Genomic DNA, 15,236 nt, shown 5'->3' on the forward strand with positions numbered 1-15,236 from the left:
TATAAAGGTATAAAACCGCATTTGATACGGGAGATCATTTCAGCACGCGGCCCACGGTATCCACTCATGTGGATGTGCTTGAAAGTGTGGGTGAGTGAATTCTCGCACGTTAATACCTCGAGGGAGGCAGAACACCTACAAGCCGCTGACACTATCGTCGCCTCAGCCGCTAACGCCACCATTTTTGTTTTCAGTTGCTCGTATTATCGTCGTCGTTCATCAGCTGTCGACTCATCAATAATTTCTAGGCTCAAAAAAAAAAAAAAAAAAAAACAACAACACAAAAACAAAAGGAATATACAAAATTTCTGGAACAGCTGCGCATGTGTTTGAATGTAGTGGTTAGAATTCAACACACTGACAAATTGTAGGGATCTCTTTCAGGCTTTTCTAAGCCACTTGCCGCTGTCCTTTCATATATGTATGTTCATATGTATATGATGCATTTGTGTGTGTATGTTTTACCTATTGACACACACAGACGCAGCGAATGGCTTCCCTACACCCACCCACCCACTCACACACGGAGGTAATTATGCACCTACATTTTTTCGTTCATGTGTGGCAACTTAATACATTTAATGTGTTCGAAATTGTGCAGTTATAAAAGTATGTAGATATATTTGTGTGTTTTTCTTTATTTTGTGGTGACTCAGGTCATATTTTTGCATTAATTTACATTTCGTCATAAATCAAACATTTGCATTTTAAATTTGACGTCGCCATTGACAGTTGAATTGTACGCTTAAAGCGCGTTTTGTAACAAATTTCAAATCTCATAAAAATAGTGTGGCTGCGAAAATTTCATGTACTGGTTTGAATAAAAGTGAAATAATTTAGTAGAGGATTAATTAATTATAAAATAAATAAAATAAAATAATTAGTGCAAGAAAACTTTGTGTATAGGTAGTGCAAAAGTGAAAAAAAGTATACAGCTAAAATTTTGGGAAAAAATATAAAACGATTACAGTAAAATAAAAAACAAAAATAACTGTTTCAAATAAAAAGAACGCAACGGAAATTTTCAGACATATCATTAACAACCAGCACAAAAAGTTCATAAAGGATAGCCATCTCACCAGTTAAAGGTAGGTGCACCGTGTTATGTTTATTTATAGTACATAAGTTTAAGATAGAAATTTCAAAAGAAGTGAGATTTTTTTCCAAATCTTGGAGATACAGCAGTGAATAGAAAAATAGCAACGGCAATTTTTATCAAATTTCGTCAATAAAGCTATTTTTTTATTATTATTACCTTTATATTAAGTCCATTTCATGTTTGTCCCCTCATTTCCATACGAATTTTTGACCCACGGAAAAGTCTTTTTCGGTAACTTCCCGTTGAGCTAGACACTTGATACTTAGAACATAGTTCAGATCTGGGAGACATTACAATGCAAGTCAAAACAAAAAAAACTCCGCTAGGTGGCGCATGGATCGATATATACAGAAAATTTATTTTAAAATGGAAATTTTGCGGCGATCGACTTTTAAGTAACTTCTCGGTGATCCAGAGACTTGAAACTTAGCACATAGTTTACGAGTCGATGGCACTACAATTCGTGGGAAACAAAATGCCGCCAGGTGACAGACGAATCGAGATAAACGAATATCCCTGAAAATCCATGAAAAAAAACGAAGGACGATCGATTTTTAAGTAACTTCCCGGTGAACTAGAGACTTGAAAATTGGCAGTGAGTCAGAACCCGGTGATAACGCAATACTTGATCAAACCAAATTTCGCTAGGTGGCGCATGGATTGAGATATTAAGAAAATTAATTTTGATTTGGGAATTTTTCAGTCCACTTTTAACTAACTTCCAGGTGACTTGTAACTTAGCACATAGTTCGAGATCCGGTGACAATACAATTTATAGAAAAGAAAGTTCTGTAGGTGGTGCGCTAGCCAAGATAACTGCAAATCCTTTAAAAACAGGGGAATCTTGCTATCGATTTTCCAGTAACTTCCCGATGAGCTAGAGACATGAAACTTGGGCCGTAAGTCAGAACCCGATGACAATGCAATGGCACTGAGAAAACTAGTTTGAAATTGGGAATCTTGCAATCGATTTTTAACTAACTTCCTGGATATCTAGAGACTTGAAACCTGAAATATAGTTTAAAACTAGGTAACAGTGCAATATTTGATCAAAAAATTTGAGTTACGTAATGCACAAGTCGAACTATTTAGAAGATTAGGCCGTACCTTCATGGCTAGCCTCCTGAGTGTTGCAAGCGTGGTAGAATTCCACCTCGTTGAAGGCCCACTTCAATGCACGTCCTTGCATACTTTCAGGCTTACGCGACTTTCACCACGATTCTTTTAGACTTTCAGGCGTATGCGAATTTCACCACGATTTTCAGCTGTGCGAATGAAGTAGCTGACAAACGATGTGGAATTCTCTTGTTATGATGCGAGGTGGAAGTCTGTTGTCAGCGAAAATTCCACTAATTCTCTTAAATCTTGCTATTTTGAACAAATAAATAAAGATAAGAATTTTTACTTAGAAATTACTTAAATTACTAATAAAAGTTGCAATTGCCTTTTTGTAGGCAGTACTAAAAAATTGAAAGTAAAAAGATGATAAAAAAATGTTAAGGACTACCTTTATATAAACCTTTATACAAAAAATAGAAGGCAATTTTTCCTTTAATACAGACATAGTCTTGTTGAATTTTGACTAAAAAACTTTAACAATAGCTCTTGTAAAAGAATTTTGGGATTTAAAATTATACATGTTTAGCGCGTGTTTAAACTTTAAATAAACAATTAGTTAATCCCAAGTACATGGTTTGCCTTAAATTGAAAGATTTCGCTCCACCTTTATAGTTTTAAATAGCAAACTTCTTTTACAACAGCCTTTGTTAAAGTTTTTTAGTCAAAATTCAACAAGACTATTTTTGGTCCTTTTATATAAAGGTAGTCCTTACAATTGTTTTACCATCTTTTCATTTCTACTCCTTTTTTTCAAAGCGGGTAAAAACTTTAACCTCTTATGACCGTTGAAAATACATGCTTACCGTCTCAGATGGCGTATATGTTCTGTATTTTTATACCTTTCATGAAAATGAAATGGTATATTAATTTCGTCACGAAACCCAAAATTGTAAGTCCTTAAAGGAAAATAGATAGACCCACCATTAATTATACCGAAATAATCAGGTTGAAGAGCGGAGTTGATTTAGCCATGTCCGTCTGTCCGTCTGTCCGTCTGTCTGTTTGTATGAAAACTAGTCCCCCAATTTTTGAGATATCTTGATAAAATTTGGTGAGCGGGTGTATTTGGGTGTCCGATTAGACATTTGTCGGAACCGGACGGATCGGACCACTATAACATATATCCTCCATACAACCGATTTTTCAGAAAAAGAGGATTTTTGTAATATCTTACTCAATTTAACAGATTGAAGCTTCAAACTTCACCATATACTTTCGTATATTGCACATAGTGTTGCCTGAAAAAATTGATGAGATCGGTCGTATATATAGCATATATCCCCCACAACCGATTGTTCAGATAAGAAACTTTTCGTAATTACTGCCCTATTTTAAGAGCTAGAGGCTTCAAATTTCAACGAATGCTTACGTATATGCCATATATTGTTGTCTGAGAATATCATAGAGATCGGTTGTATATATAGTATATATCTCATACAACCGATTGTTCAAATAAGAAACTTTTCGCAATTTCTACCCCATTTTAACAGCTATAAGCTTCAAATTTCACCGATTGCTTACGTATATAGCATATATTGTTGTGTCAAAAAATCATAGAGATCGGTGATATATATAATATATATATGATGGTATATATAGTATATATATAGTATATATATATTTTTTTTTGCGATTTCGGCCCCATTTTAACAGCTAGAAGCTTCAAATTTCACCACATGCTTACGTGTATAGTATATATTGTTGTCTGAAAAAATCATTGAGATCGGTGGTGTATATAGTATATATCTCATACAACCGATTGTTCAGATAAGAAACTTTTCGCAATTTCTACCCCATTTTACCAGCTATAAGCTTCAAATTTCACCGATTGCTTACGTATATAGCATATATTGTTGTCTGAAAAAATCAGAGAGATCGGTGGTATATATATTATATACCCCATATAAACTGTCATTTTTGCCCCTTTTTTACGGATAGCAGCTTCAAAATTCATAACAATTCATCAAATAGTTACGTTTACGTCATATATTGGTGAAATACGTGATTCGTAGTCATAGTTTTTACACGCAGACCACAAAAAACCTGAAACTTTGCATCCTCACAAAAAGTACCCACATATTTTTTATTTTATATTTATCTTAGAAATCGTTTAGGTATGTAGATCTGTTCACTATATATTTCTTATCTTATACATCCGATTATTCGGAGATTACGAATGGGATAAGATTATTGTTCAGCCCCATTCATGAAAGGTATGAAGTCTTCGGCATAGCCGAAGACAGTCCCGTCCTTACTTGTTATTTTACATATTTACTTAACCTGGTGATTCCACCATGAGAATAAACACATACCATACGTTTTATTTTTAATTTAAATGCACGAAATTTTTGAATTTTTTAAATAAATTCGTAAAAGTATTATTATTTTTGGGGAGAAAGCCACAGTTACCGTCATGCGCAATCCCGACTCTTTCCATCTCGTCCTGAATTTTGGGAAATATTGGCTACATTGTGGAAGCTTCACGCCTCTGTGGATTTAGTGGCATAGAATATTCCCGAGGTAAGGCATGCCTGCTGAATAGACCGACGAAAATCTTAGAGGCGGAAGTTCTCTATATTAAAGACCGCAAAGAGAAGCTGAACAAGCAGTTTCTGATAATTCCACCAAACCGAGTCTCCAAAAAACAAAAAAAAAAAAAAGAAAGCATGCAAGCGTCACCCTGTCTTAATTTCGATCTGTAAGCATATGCGCTGTGCAGTTCATATCCACATTGCAGAATGCTATTCAGACAATAACTTTTGCTGCGATTAAGGATGCGGTGGATGAAATGCTATCCAGTGCTACTACGGTTAGGGAATTTAACATCTACTCTGATCGCCAAGCGGCTATCAAGGCCTTGAGCTCAACTACATTGCGATCGAGGGTGGTATGGGAGTGTCTGACCTCGCTTTCGATTGCATCAAATTATTTTACAATTAAGATTATCTGGACCCCGGGCCATAGTGATATCCCGGGTAACTGTCAAGCAGATCTCTTATCCCGCATCGGTACAACTGAACCGGATGAAGACGGCTGTAGGGATTACGGGATTCCGCTGGCCACCTGTGGATTGGGCCTCGAGTCAGCTCGGCAAAGATTGGGCGAACACCACCTCTTGTAGGGTAGAAATATCTTTCTGGCCGAAAGTGGATGGGCGGAGTTCTGCCGAAATAATTGAGTTCACAAGCAGATACTAGGGTAGCAGTATAACATCTGTCGGATCCACTTGTAAAAAAAAAACAATGGTCATCCATGCGGTACGTCTCAATATACTTGAAACTCCATCCTGCTGCAGCTGTATGGAAGATGATGAGGTGGAATCACCAAATCACTTTATGCTTGATTGCCCAGCTTTTGCCAGAACTAGGCGAAAGTACTTCGGTCACGACTCACTTGGATCTCCAGAGGAATTATCCAAAGTTGAGATCGGTATCATTCGGAGCTTTATCGTTGCTACCCAACGATTCTCTAAGTAGCTATATCTACGTTACCGTTAGTTTATTGTATGTGGTATCACAATGGACCTTCATGTTGTCCAAGTGAGCTTCCCTTACTAGGGCAGCTACCACCTAATCTAACCTATGGTATGATACTGTGGAAACTGTTAGTTTCCTTGAAATATCGTAACAGGGCTTTTTTGAGAATTCCCTTTTGTTCGTGCGGAATCATTGTTACAACCCCAACAAGCTCTTTTGACGCCAGCAAGGACAGCCTTTATGATAAACTAGAAACAATGCAAGCAACAAACCAAAATTATCTAACTATAGGACTTGAATTGGTAGTATAGAGGCCTTTTACAGCTCTGCTGATAATGGCAGGTCAAACATTTTCCAAAAGCAAAACGAGTTTTTTTTTTAATGTATTTTATAACTTGTGATTGGTTCGACTAAAAGTGCATACTTCATAAAATTTAGAAAACTCTAAATAAAAAGTTCGAAATTTTCGTAAAGTTGTCTTTAATTTTCGAATTTTTTTGCAACGTTTTGAGATTAGTTTGCATAGTTTCAGTTACATAACTCATAGAAGTTTTTCTCAAAATACGGAAATAAAGAAAAGAAGAATTTCTTTGACGAAAGATAAAAATTGCCATAGCTGTTTTTCTGTGCGCCGCTGTGTATCTTGTGGTATGAGTGTTATGAATTAGCCTGATGAGAGCACGATAGATTTTAGGTAGACGTAAAAGAGAGGAAAAAGGAGAGGAAATTCGTTACCACTAATTTGCATAAGAATCCCTTTTTTGGAAATTATAAAAATTTATTCGATTGCAAGCATCTGTCGGATCCACTTGTAAAAAAAAACAAGTAAGGAAGTCTAAGTTCGGGTGAAACCGAACAATACATGCCCAGATGTACACTTGAAATGCTGTTGTTGTTTGTTTTGTGTGCTTAATAGTGTAACAAGGCTGCGCAATAATATATATGGGGTATTCCATCCCATTTCGACCAATTTTGAACCCGACCCCTTTAGAATTGGCTGAAAGTTTTTCTTCTTTTTCTAGCTTACGAAAGACGTTTTTCAGAAGTTTTTCAAATTTTTTCATCCAACTCAAAAGAAGTTATGAATTTTAAAAAAAAACACCGTTTTTGTTTTCAAACGCTATAACTTTTTCAAAAATTGACCGTTTGGGATCTTTTTTTTTAAAAAAAATTTGTTTTTAAATGTACTTTTCGGAAAAAATTCAAAAAAATTAAAAAAATTTTTTTTTGTAATTTTTCAGCTTTTCGAGATTTTTCGAATTTCGCCCTTTTTTTCTCATAAAAAACTGCAATAAATTCTGCAATCATCCCCACTAATCCCGGAGTGGGCCAAGAACTTTTTTTATTTAATTGAAAAAAAAACTTTAAATTTTTTTTTTGTATTTTTCCGAAAAGTACATTTAAAAACTTATTAAAAAAAAAATGATCCCAAACGGTAAATTTTTGAAAAAGTTATAGCATTTTGAAAAAAACACCGTTTTCAAACTCAAAATAAGTTTTAAATATTTTGAAAAAAATGGTGTTTTGTTCAAATGCTATAACTTTTTCAAAAATTGACCGTTTGGGATCATTTTTTTTTTAAATATGTTTTTAAATGTACTTTTCGGAATAAATACAAAAAAAAATTTAAAGTTTTTTTTTCAATTAAATAAAAAAAAAAAAAAAATTCTCCGCCTACTCCGGAATTAGTGGGAATGATTGCAGAATTGATTGAAGTTTTTTATGAGAAAAAAAGGACTAAATTCAAAAAATCTCGAAAAACTGAAAAATTACAAAAAAAAAAAAAACTTTAAACTTTTTTTGAATTTTTTCCGAAAAGTACATTTAAAAACAAATTTAAAAAAAAAAGATCCCAAACGGTCAATTTTTGAAAAAGTTATAGCGTTTTGAAAACAAAAACGGTGTTTTTTTAAAAATTCATAACTTTTTTTGAGTTGGATGAAAAAATTTGAAAAACTTCTGAAAGACGTCTTTCGTAAGCTAGAAAAAGAAGAAAAACTTTCAGGCCATTCTAAAGGGGTCGGGTTCAAAATTGGTCGAAATGGGATGGAATACCCCATATACATATGGTTCTATTCTGAATTAATTTTTCTTCGAGTTATGGCTCCCGAAACATAGAAAATTGCTTAGTCATAAAAGGGGCGGTGCCACGCCCATCTATTAAAATTAGAAGTTTTTCCTATGTATTGTTATAAATCTACTTGGGAAATGAAATACCATTGATATAAGGTCTCTTTTACAAAGATATAGCTTATTTTATTCGTCTACGATATAAAAGTGGGCGTGGTCCTTAACCGATTACGTTAATTTTTCTTCCAAGTATTCCTTATAGTAAAGGCAACCTCTGCCGGATTTTTTAACGATAGCTTTAACGATTTTTGATTTATGAATAATAATATTTGTAAAATTGATTTTATCAAAAGTGGGCGGTGCCACGCCCAGTTTAAAAATGTTTTAAAATTTGTATCTGAATATCAGCCCACACGTCAAATTTCAACATTCTAGGTGCATTGTTTACTAAATAATTAGGTTTTTGTGTTTTCCAAAATGTTATATATATAAAAAATGGGCGTGGTTATCATCCGATTTCGCTCATTTTCAATATCAATGTATTCTGGGTCCAGATAAGCGCGTGCAAGGTGAAGATATCTCAATGTTTACTCAAGTTATCGTGTTAACGTGCAGACAGATGGACGGACAGACATGGCTCAATCAAATGTTTTTTCTATACTGATGATTTTGATATATGGAAGTCTATATCTATCTCGATTCCTTTATACTTGTACAACCAACCGTTATGCAATCAAAGTTATAATACCCTGTGTACAAGTACAGCTGGGTATAAAAAAAATATTTTGTAAATACGAAGTGTTGATGTAAAATTAAAAAGAAGTGATTTAAATTGGATAAAAAAATAAATTTTCAAACATATCGCCTGCCAAATTTTTTTTACAATAATGCTTGAAACCCTCCAATGCAATTACTAACAAAAAAGGGGAATCTTCAAGTGCATTGCTATGTCCACATTTTCGAAATTTGACAGAAACATTCTAAGCGATACTTACCACTTTTCAACTTTTTTAAGTTTATTGACACTGCAAACGAGTGACGTTTCGTTTGATGACTGGGCGCACTATTTGTTGTTTGTTTGTCGGTTCATTCGATGCTCACCCACTGCTTGAAAAGCTGTCAGAGTTCAAAAGACATATTTGTAAAAAAGCGCACCACAGTCAGTCAGGGCAAATGAATTTCAATGAGCCAATGTAATCAAAGTTAGTTGATGTTGGTTAACTGTTTATATGTGTGTATGTGTGAGAGTGTGAATGTGTGTGTGAATATGCAGATACGTACAGCAACTATTTTGTATTATAAACCCTAGTTCGTCCTGGCATTTACACATGTCCTTGCACAGTGGGTCGTATAAATTTATTTTTCTTATTCTTCGTTTCGTATCATCTATTTACACAAGTTTAAGAATATTTTTTTTATGTGTCTTTGTATATATGTGTGTTTGTCATTTCCATTGTTGCTTTCGATTTCGGTTGAATTTTTAATTGGGAACTGCTGCTACTACATACGCCAGTTCCCTTTGAGTTGAAATCCAACGGCGCAACAGCGGCAGCTTTATTTGCTCACCGTCGGCTGTCTCGTCTGTTGGTGTGTTGACTGTTCACAGCCCGCAAATCCCCAGCGGCCAAAAACTGTCTCGCAGTTTACATTCAATTTTTATTCTTTTTCTTATTTTATCACGTTATTGGAGTTGTTGTTGTTCGCTGGTTTGGTTGGCTTCATGCTGTAATGCGCTTTTGTATTGTGTCTAGTACGAGATATTCCGATTGTTGTTGCTGTGTGTGATCCAGTTTGGATTGTCGATTTTCATTGCACTCATCAAAAAGCTGACACGGGTACTATTTACATACTTACTAGTACAATGAAAATGTATATACAAACCGATTTACACAGGGGCGTAGATAAAGGTAGGATAGATGTTAGGTTAGGTTAGGTGCTGAGCAGCGGCAGAGAATGTGACAAAATCATTATTTTTCGTTCTCATTCCTATAGCTTCCGAAATGGGAACTTCTTACTATAAGCCATAGCCGATGCACACACACTTTACTGTGCTGACACCCGTAAGGCAGATTTGCTAAGTTTCCAATCCAAACATCGCCAAAAAGACCAGAGGTTGGTTCACAGCAAATTCGTTGCCTTAAGAGTGTATTCATCTATTTACATCAGAAGATAGGCCGTTATCATACGGACACTAGGTTAGGTTGCTGCCCATTGCACCGATTCGGTAGTAGAAACAGCTCTCTTGAACTCTTGTACAGTTCCCGCACTTCTGTGACCATCCTCCCGCAATAATCCTTAGACGAACAGAACCAGAGGCGGTTCGGCGCCGAAGCCTGTAAAGCAGCCGACACAAAATTATTGAAAGCCCCTTCCATGTAAAGAAAGACACAAAACTCGAAGTCTTTATGTTCGTCTGATTCTTCTATCAGTTAACAGATAACTGCCTTTGAGGAATCTTACTCTGTATGTATGTATATATAGGACCGGTATTCCACCAATGGGAACTGGGGGGTTTCAGAATGCTTGATTTGACAAGTCTACTATGACTGTAATTAGCGCTAAAGCTCCGTTTTGATACCAAATGACAACTTGTATTAAAAGCTAACGAGTTTTCAAAAACCTCGTTGGGAATACCGTTCTACTCTACCCAGTATATATATTTGAGAAGTTCCCCTGCCCTGAAACCCTTAAGTTTTGGGAGGTTCTCGATAGAGGAGTTTCCAAGAATCTTCATTCCGCTTCGACAGTGCATTGTAAAATTCGATGAGTGTTGAAAGGTGCGAGAAATGTTCATGGAAATGGACGTGACCTGAATTGTTGCAGGAACTCCCGCTCACACTGCGTAAGCCATTTTAGATCCGTCCGCAAAACCGAGATATCGATTATCCTTAGGGGAAACGTGAGAGCGCTTCTCCGCTTTAGGAGGCCAACTTCAAGCAGTTGAGAATATCTGCAGCTGCAACGGGATTATGCCATTAGGTCCCGGAGACTTATAGCACTTAAAAAAGTTAGTAGGCTATGCAACCTCTTTTGCTACCATGGAGACTACAACTAAACCTGTTTGGTCAGAAATAGCTTAACGTGAGTGAATGAACTACCGTGTAATTGCGACATCGTGAACATGAGTGCCCTCTATAAACTCTGAGGATTTATCATTGCTCATCGCTGGCTCCTTAACTACACTTACATCTTTCAAGTACTCCAGTGAAGCAGGGTTTCCTGAAGGAATTTTCCAAAGACTCATTGCACTCTTCCACGCTTCCGCGGAAGCTTACACAGGCCGACAAAATTTAACCAACATTCAGACCCAGAAACCAGACTATATATTTCCGAAGGTTTATGATGCGCTGAATCCAAATCTGGCCTCAGAATTGCTCTATCAGCTCTGGTTTTGAGATATCCTAACGTGCAAAAAACATCGTTTTTGCCCATATTTGAAGTTATGTAGCCTTGCAGATGTTTTCTTTCACCAAATTAGAGGATGTTATCTTTAAATACATGTCTTCTTCTTGCAAATGGCTTTCAGTTTGCTCAAATATAATTTTTTTTTTCGCTGAGATATTGCATTTTGAAATTTTCATGTTTCTTTAGGAGATACGCGGGGGTTGGTGGATTAGGAGTTAAGTTGGTTAGCCCACCTGTGGTGTGAGACATCTAGATAAATAAGACTTATTTTAAGAAAAATATGCGATTAAACGCTGTCCCCAGGGTTAAGTGGGTAAGCCTGCTTGCGGTATGATAGGGGTGGTTTCCAGGGGTCAGGGCTGTGTGTGACTCGGTACCCGAGGGTTAGATAGTGTAGGGGTGTGGTGAGTTAGCAAACTTATGGTGTGAGACAAAATTTTAAGAAAAATAAGACTCAATTCAAGAAAATTAGTAATCGACTATATCATGTATATGTTATCTGAATCGATTTCAGGTGTAGGAAAATTTAGAAACATGAAAATTTCAAAATGCGATATCTCACCGAAAAAAAAACGATATTTGAGCAAACTTAGCGCCATTTGAAAGAAAAAGACTTGTACTTAAAGATGCCATCCTTTAATTTTGGTGAAAGAAAACATCTGCCAGGCTACATAACCTCAAATATGGGCAAAAACGGTGTTTTTTGCACTTTTAGGTTAGGATATCTCGAAAACCAGAGGTGATAGAGCAATTTTGAGGCCAGATTTCGATTCATCGTATCAAAATACTTCGAAAATATATAGTCTGGTTTCTGGATCTAAGATGCTGTCGGTATGTGGTATTAAAGGAGTTTCCTTTGGCTTTCCTTAATTAAAAATATAACTAAATATAAGGCGAGTAATAGGCTGAGCTTGAAACAAAATTTGTCTAAAGATTCTTAGGTAGCTTTTCCCGTGTCTTAACCCCAGGACCTTCGGTGTCGTATGATAAATGCCTACATCAACCTAGTAAGTGGCTTACTCCTTCTGGCCTTGTTGAAGACGCTGGAATATTGTGATCGAGCTGTGTATTGGAGATAGGGTTGCTATGTTTTCTTCCCAGAGCCATGGGAGGTGCAGATATGAGCTTAACAATAGAGTATAGGTCTTTAGCCCCTTTTTCCCTTCCCTATAAATGCCCATATATTTAGACGTACTCAAATAAACATTTTAGTAGTTTTTCTGTCAGTGGTGCGTAATCACTGTGACGCCTTCAGGACAAGTCCCACTCAAACGTTGCATCCTCACCATCGTCATCATCATCAGCTTTCAACACTGCAATTCGGTGTGACATTTTAATTGTTTATTTACTTACATTTACCACCATTTACATCGTATTATTATTATTGTTGTTGTTGACATAGCTCAGCTTGCTTATTTATTTGTTCACGAAAGTAATTTTAGTTGGCTTTTTTATTTACATTTGTTTGAAATCATCTTATTTGTTTTGCGGGGGATTTATTTAAGCTCTTTGTTAGAATCTTTTAAGGTTTCCCAATTATTAACCACCAATGAATCGGGGATGTTACGTAAGCCAAGTGTTACATAAACGAGTAATGAAAGGAATTAAAAATCAAATTGATTTTAACCTAAGCAAGTGTACTTCAAAGGAGGCCGACTTGTACCAAAAAGTATGTAATTTTCTTCTAGCAAATGTTGTTCATATCTCGAAAGAGACAAGACTTTAGGCTCACGATGGGCATACTACAACACACTGCCTTCGAGCGTCACATGCTTATAAGTTAGGCCTCGCCCGTAACAGCAGATGTGTTCGTGTCTTGCGCTCGTGAGGTCAAGGCTGCAGCTAGTAGAGGCGGCGAGTTGCCAGATCTAGAGGCAGCAATTAAGCTACATAGGTCCTAAAAAACTTTTAGGATAAGTTTTGGTCCCAAATTTGGCGTTTATCCGTTTGATCGTCAAACAAATTCTGGTAACACTCTGAACACATTCAGTCTATGTGAGGTCTTTATTGACAAGCCAGTTCAACCTAACCTAACCTAGTAAATGGTGATGTAGATCATTTTCGCCAAGTTGTAGTAGCAGTAGTAGGCCCAATGAGCTCATTAAGGGGCTTCAGTTTTGCAGTATCTTAAAGTGTCCTTAGTGGAGATACCGGTGAGGGTTCCATCCCAGGTGTTAACGAACATAGACTCCCCTACACATATATAGGACGATGTACATACTAAACGCACTTATCTATAGGTGTGCATTTCTCTGCATGTACATATATCAATCAATTTCGACAGAAAATACCCTTCCAATGAAAAGCACACACCTTTCACCCTTCCGAATTTTGAAAATAGTTTAAAATATTAAGAAGAGGATTTGTTTTTGTTTTTTGATAAACCTAGTAAAGATTTCAATGCAACCAACATCATAGTTTATATGTTTATGGGGTTCAATTAGTGCCTTATCAAAGATTGTTATCGTGAAACAAAAAAAAAAAAAAATTGAATTGTTAATGTGATCACTCGATGATAAGTTTTAGAAATGGGAATGGGATGGGAATAATAAATAATTAATATTATGTAAGAATATTTTTTTGTATGCTGAAATTATATGCGCACCAACAACACAAAAGTATACGAATAACTCCTAAAATGCGCCTAAACACAATATCGAATAAAAAATTCCGCGGTGCTAACATTTCTACATCCTTATTTGGTTCCAGTGGGAAATCGAGTAAAAAAGCGATTGGAAATTAACGTAAAATTGATCCTGCGGAGCGTGTTTGCTTTGGTGTTCATCTCACTTTAGTAAAAATATGGTTATGGTCGTTTTTCCGAAATGGTCACATGATCAAACGGATATTTCTTAAATGGTCCCTACACCAAACTTTGAAGGGCCCTAAAGTCAAATGGCTCTGTGACCACTTTAAATAGCCAATCGACCATATCACCAAAACCAAATAGTTATACGGTAAATTGGCCTTATGACTACTTTGTAGGGGTCATAAGGTAAACTGACCTTATGTCCGTTGACCTTATGTTACGTTACAACACCATTGAACTATTGCATTATCATTGGTCCTTGATACGTGTGCCAAGCTTCAATTAAACTTACGGTCATTTGAAGTGGTCGTAAGGTCAATTGACGTTATGTCATACCATCATAAATTTATTGCATCGTCATCGGTCCTTGTCACATGTGAAAAGTTTAAATTAAACTTATGGCCATTTAAAGTGGTCATAAGGTCAATTGACTTTATGTCCTTTGAGCTTGTGTCACCCCACCTCCAAATTATTACATTGTCATACGTGCGCAAAGTTTCAGTTAAACTTATGGCCATTTTCAAAGTTCATAAGGTCAATAGACTTTATGTCCTTTGAGCTTATGTCACCCCACCATAAAATTATTGCATTGTCATCGGTCTTCGGTTTCAGATTAATTAAGCTTCTGAAATTTGTAGAAAATTATGCTCAAAGATTCCGTAACATATGTACATACATACATATTCGAGGTTTGTCCGGCGCGCCGACAAAGTGACCGGCGTAAACCTCTGAATTGAATGGCTGAACTTCAGAGTGTCACATTGTCCACAATTAATGAATATGAAAACATAGTGCTGACGTCAATGGCATGTTTGACGATCTGGAACAATATCATTAACGTGCGGATGAGTATCTGGGATGCTCGTAAAGCGAAAATTAAAAAAAAATCATATTTGGAAAGGTTTTGTGTATATGTATTTAAGGAAATCGCGTTCCGGCCATTTCGGAAAGATCCGCGGTTTTTGCCTCAAAATCTCGCGGATCGTTCAGAAAATTTCGGAATTAGCTGCTTGCTTCTTAAAATGGTCACACGTGTGTAGCGTAGTTTCACCGAAGGAGATGTTCTGGGCTAACTCTAATACCACTCGTCGGCACGATTTCTTTAAATCATTTGTGGCTACATGATGGTCACGCACAAAGGCGACTTACGGTTGCTATCAATTATCTACTAATAGTCATGACTCTTGTGGCACAGTTTTAACGATTAGCATCAATGCTGGCTTATTGCCGATCGCGCCAAAGGGCGCCTTCAGTTTCT

The 15,236-nt window shown here is 36.3% G+C and overlaps 1 protein-coding gene across 1 annotated transcript in view; it reads left to right on the forward strand.

Moving 5' to 3' along the window:
* Window positions 1–694: 694 nt before the first annotated feature.
* Window positions 695–15,236, forward strand: part of erm (earmuff) — a 130,648-nt gene continuing 116,106 nt past the window's right edge. Inside the window, exon 1 of the mRNA XM_067770083.1 lies at window positions 695–1,088. The gene's annotated coding sequence lies outside the window, so the exon portion shown is untranslated. The remainder of the gene's footprint in view (window positions 1,089–15,236) is intronic.

Source organism: Eurosta solidaginis, chromosome 2, assembly GCF_040869045.1.
Source record: "Eurosta solidaginis isolate ZX-2024a chromosome 2, ASM4086904v1, whole genome shotgun sequence".
Taxonomy (NCBI): Eukaryota; Metazoa; Arthropoda; class Insecta; order Diptera; family Tephritidae; genus Eurosta; species Eurosta solidaginis.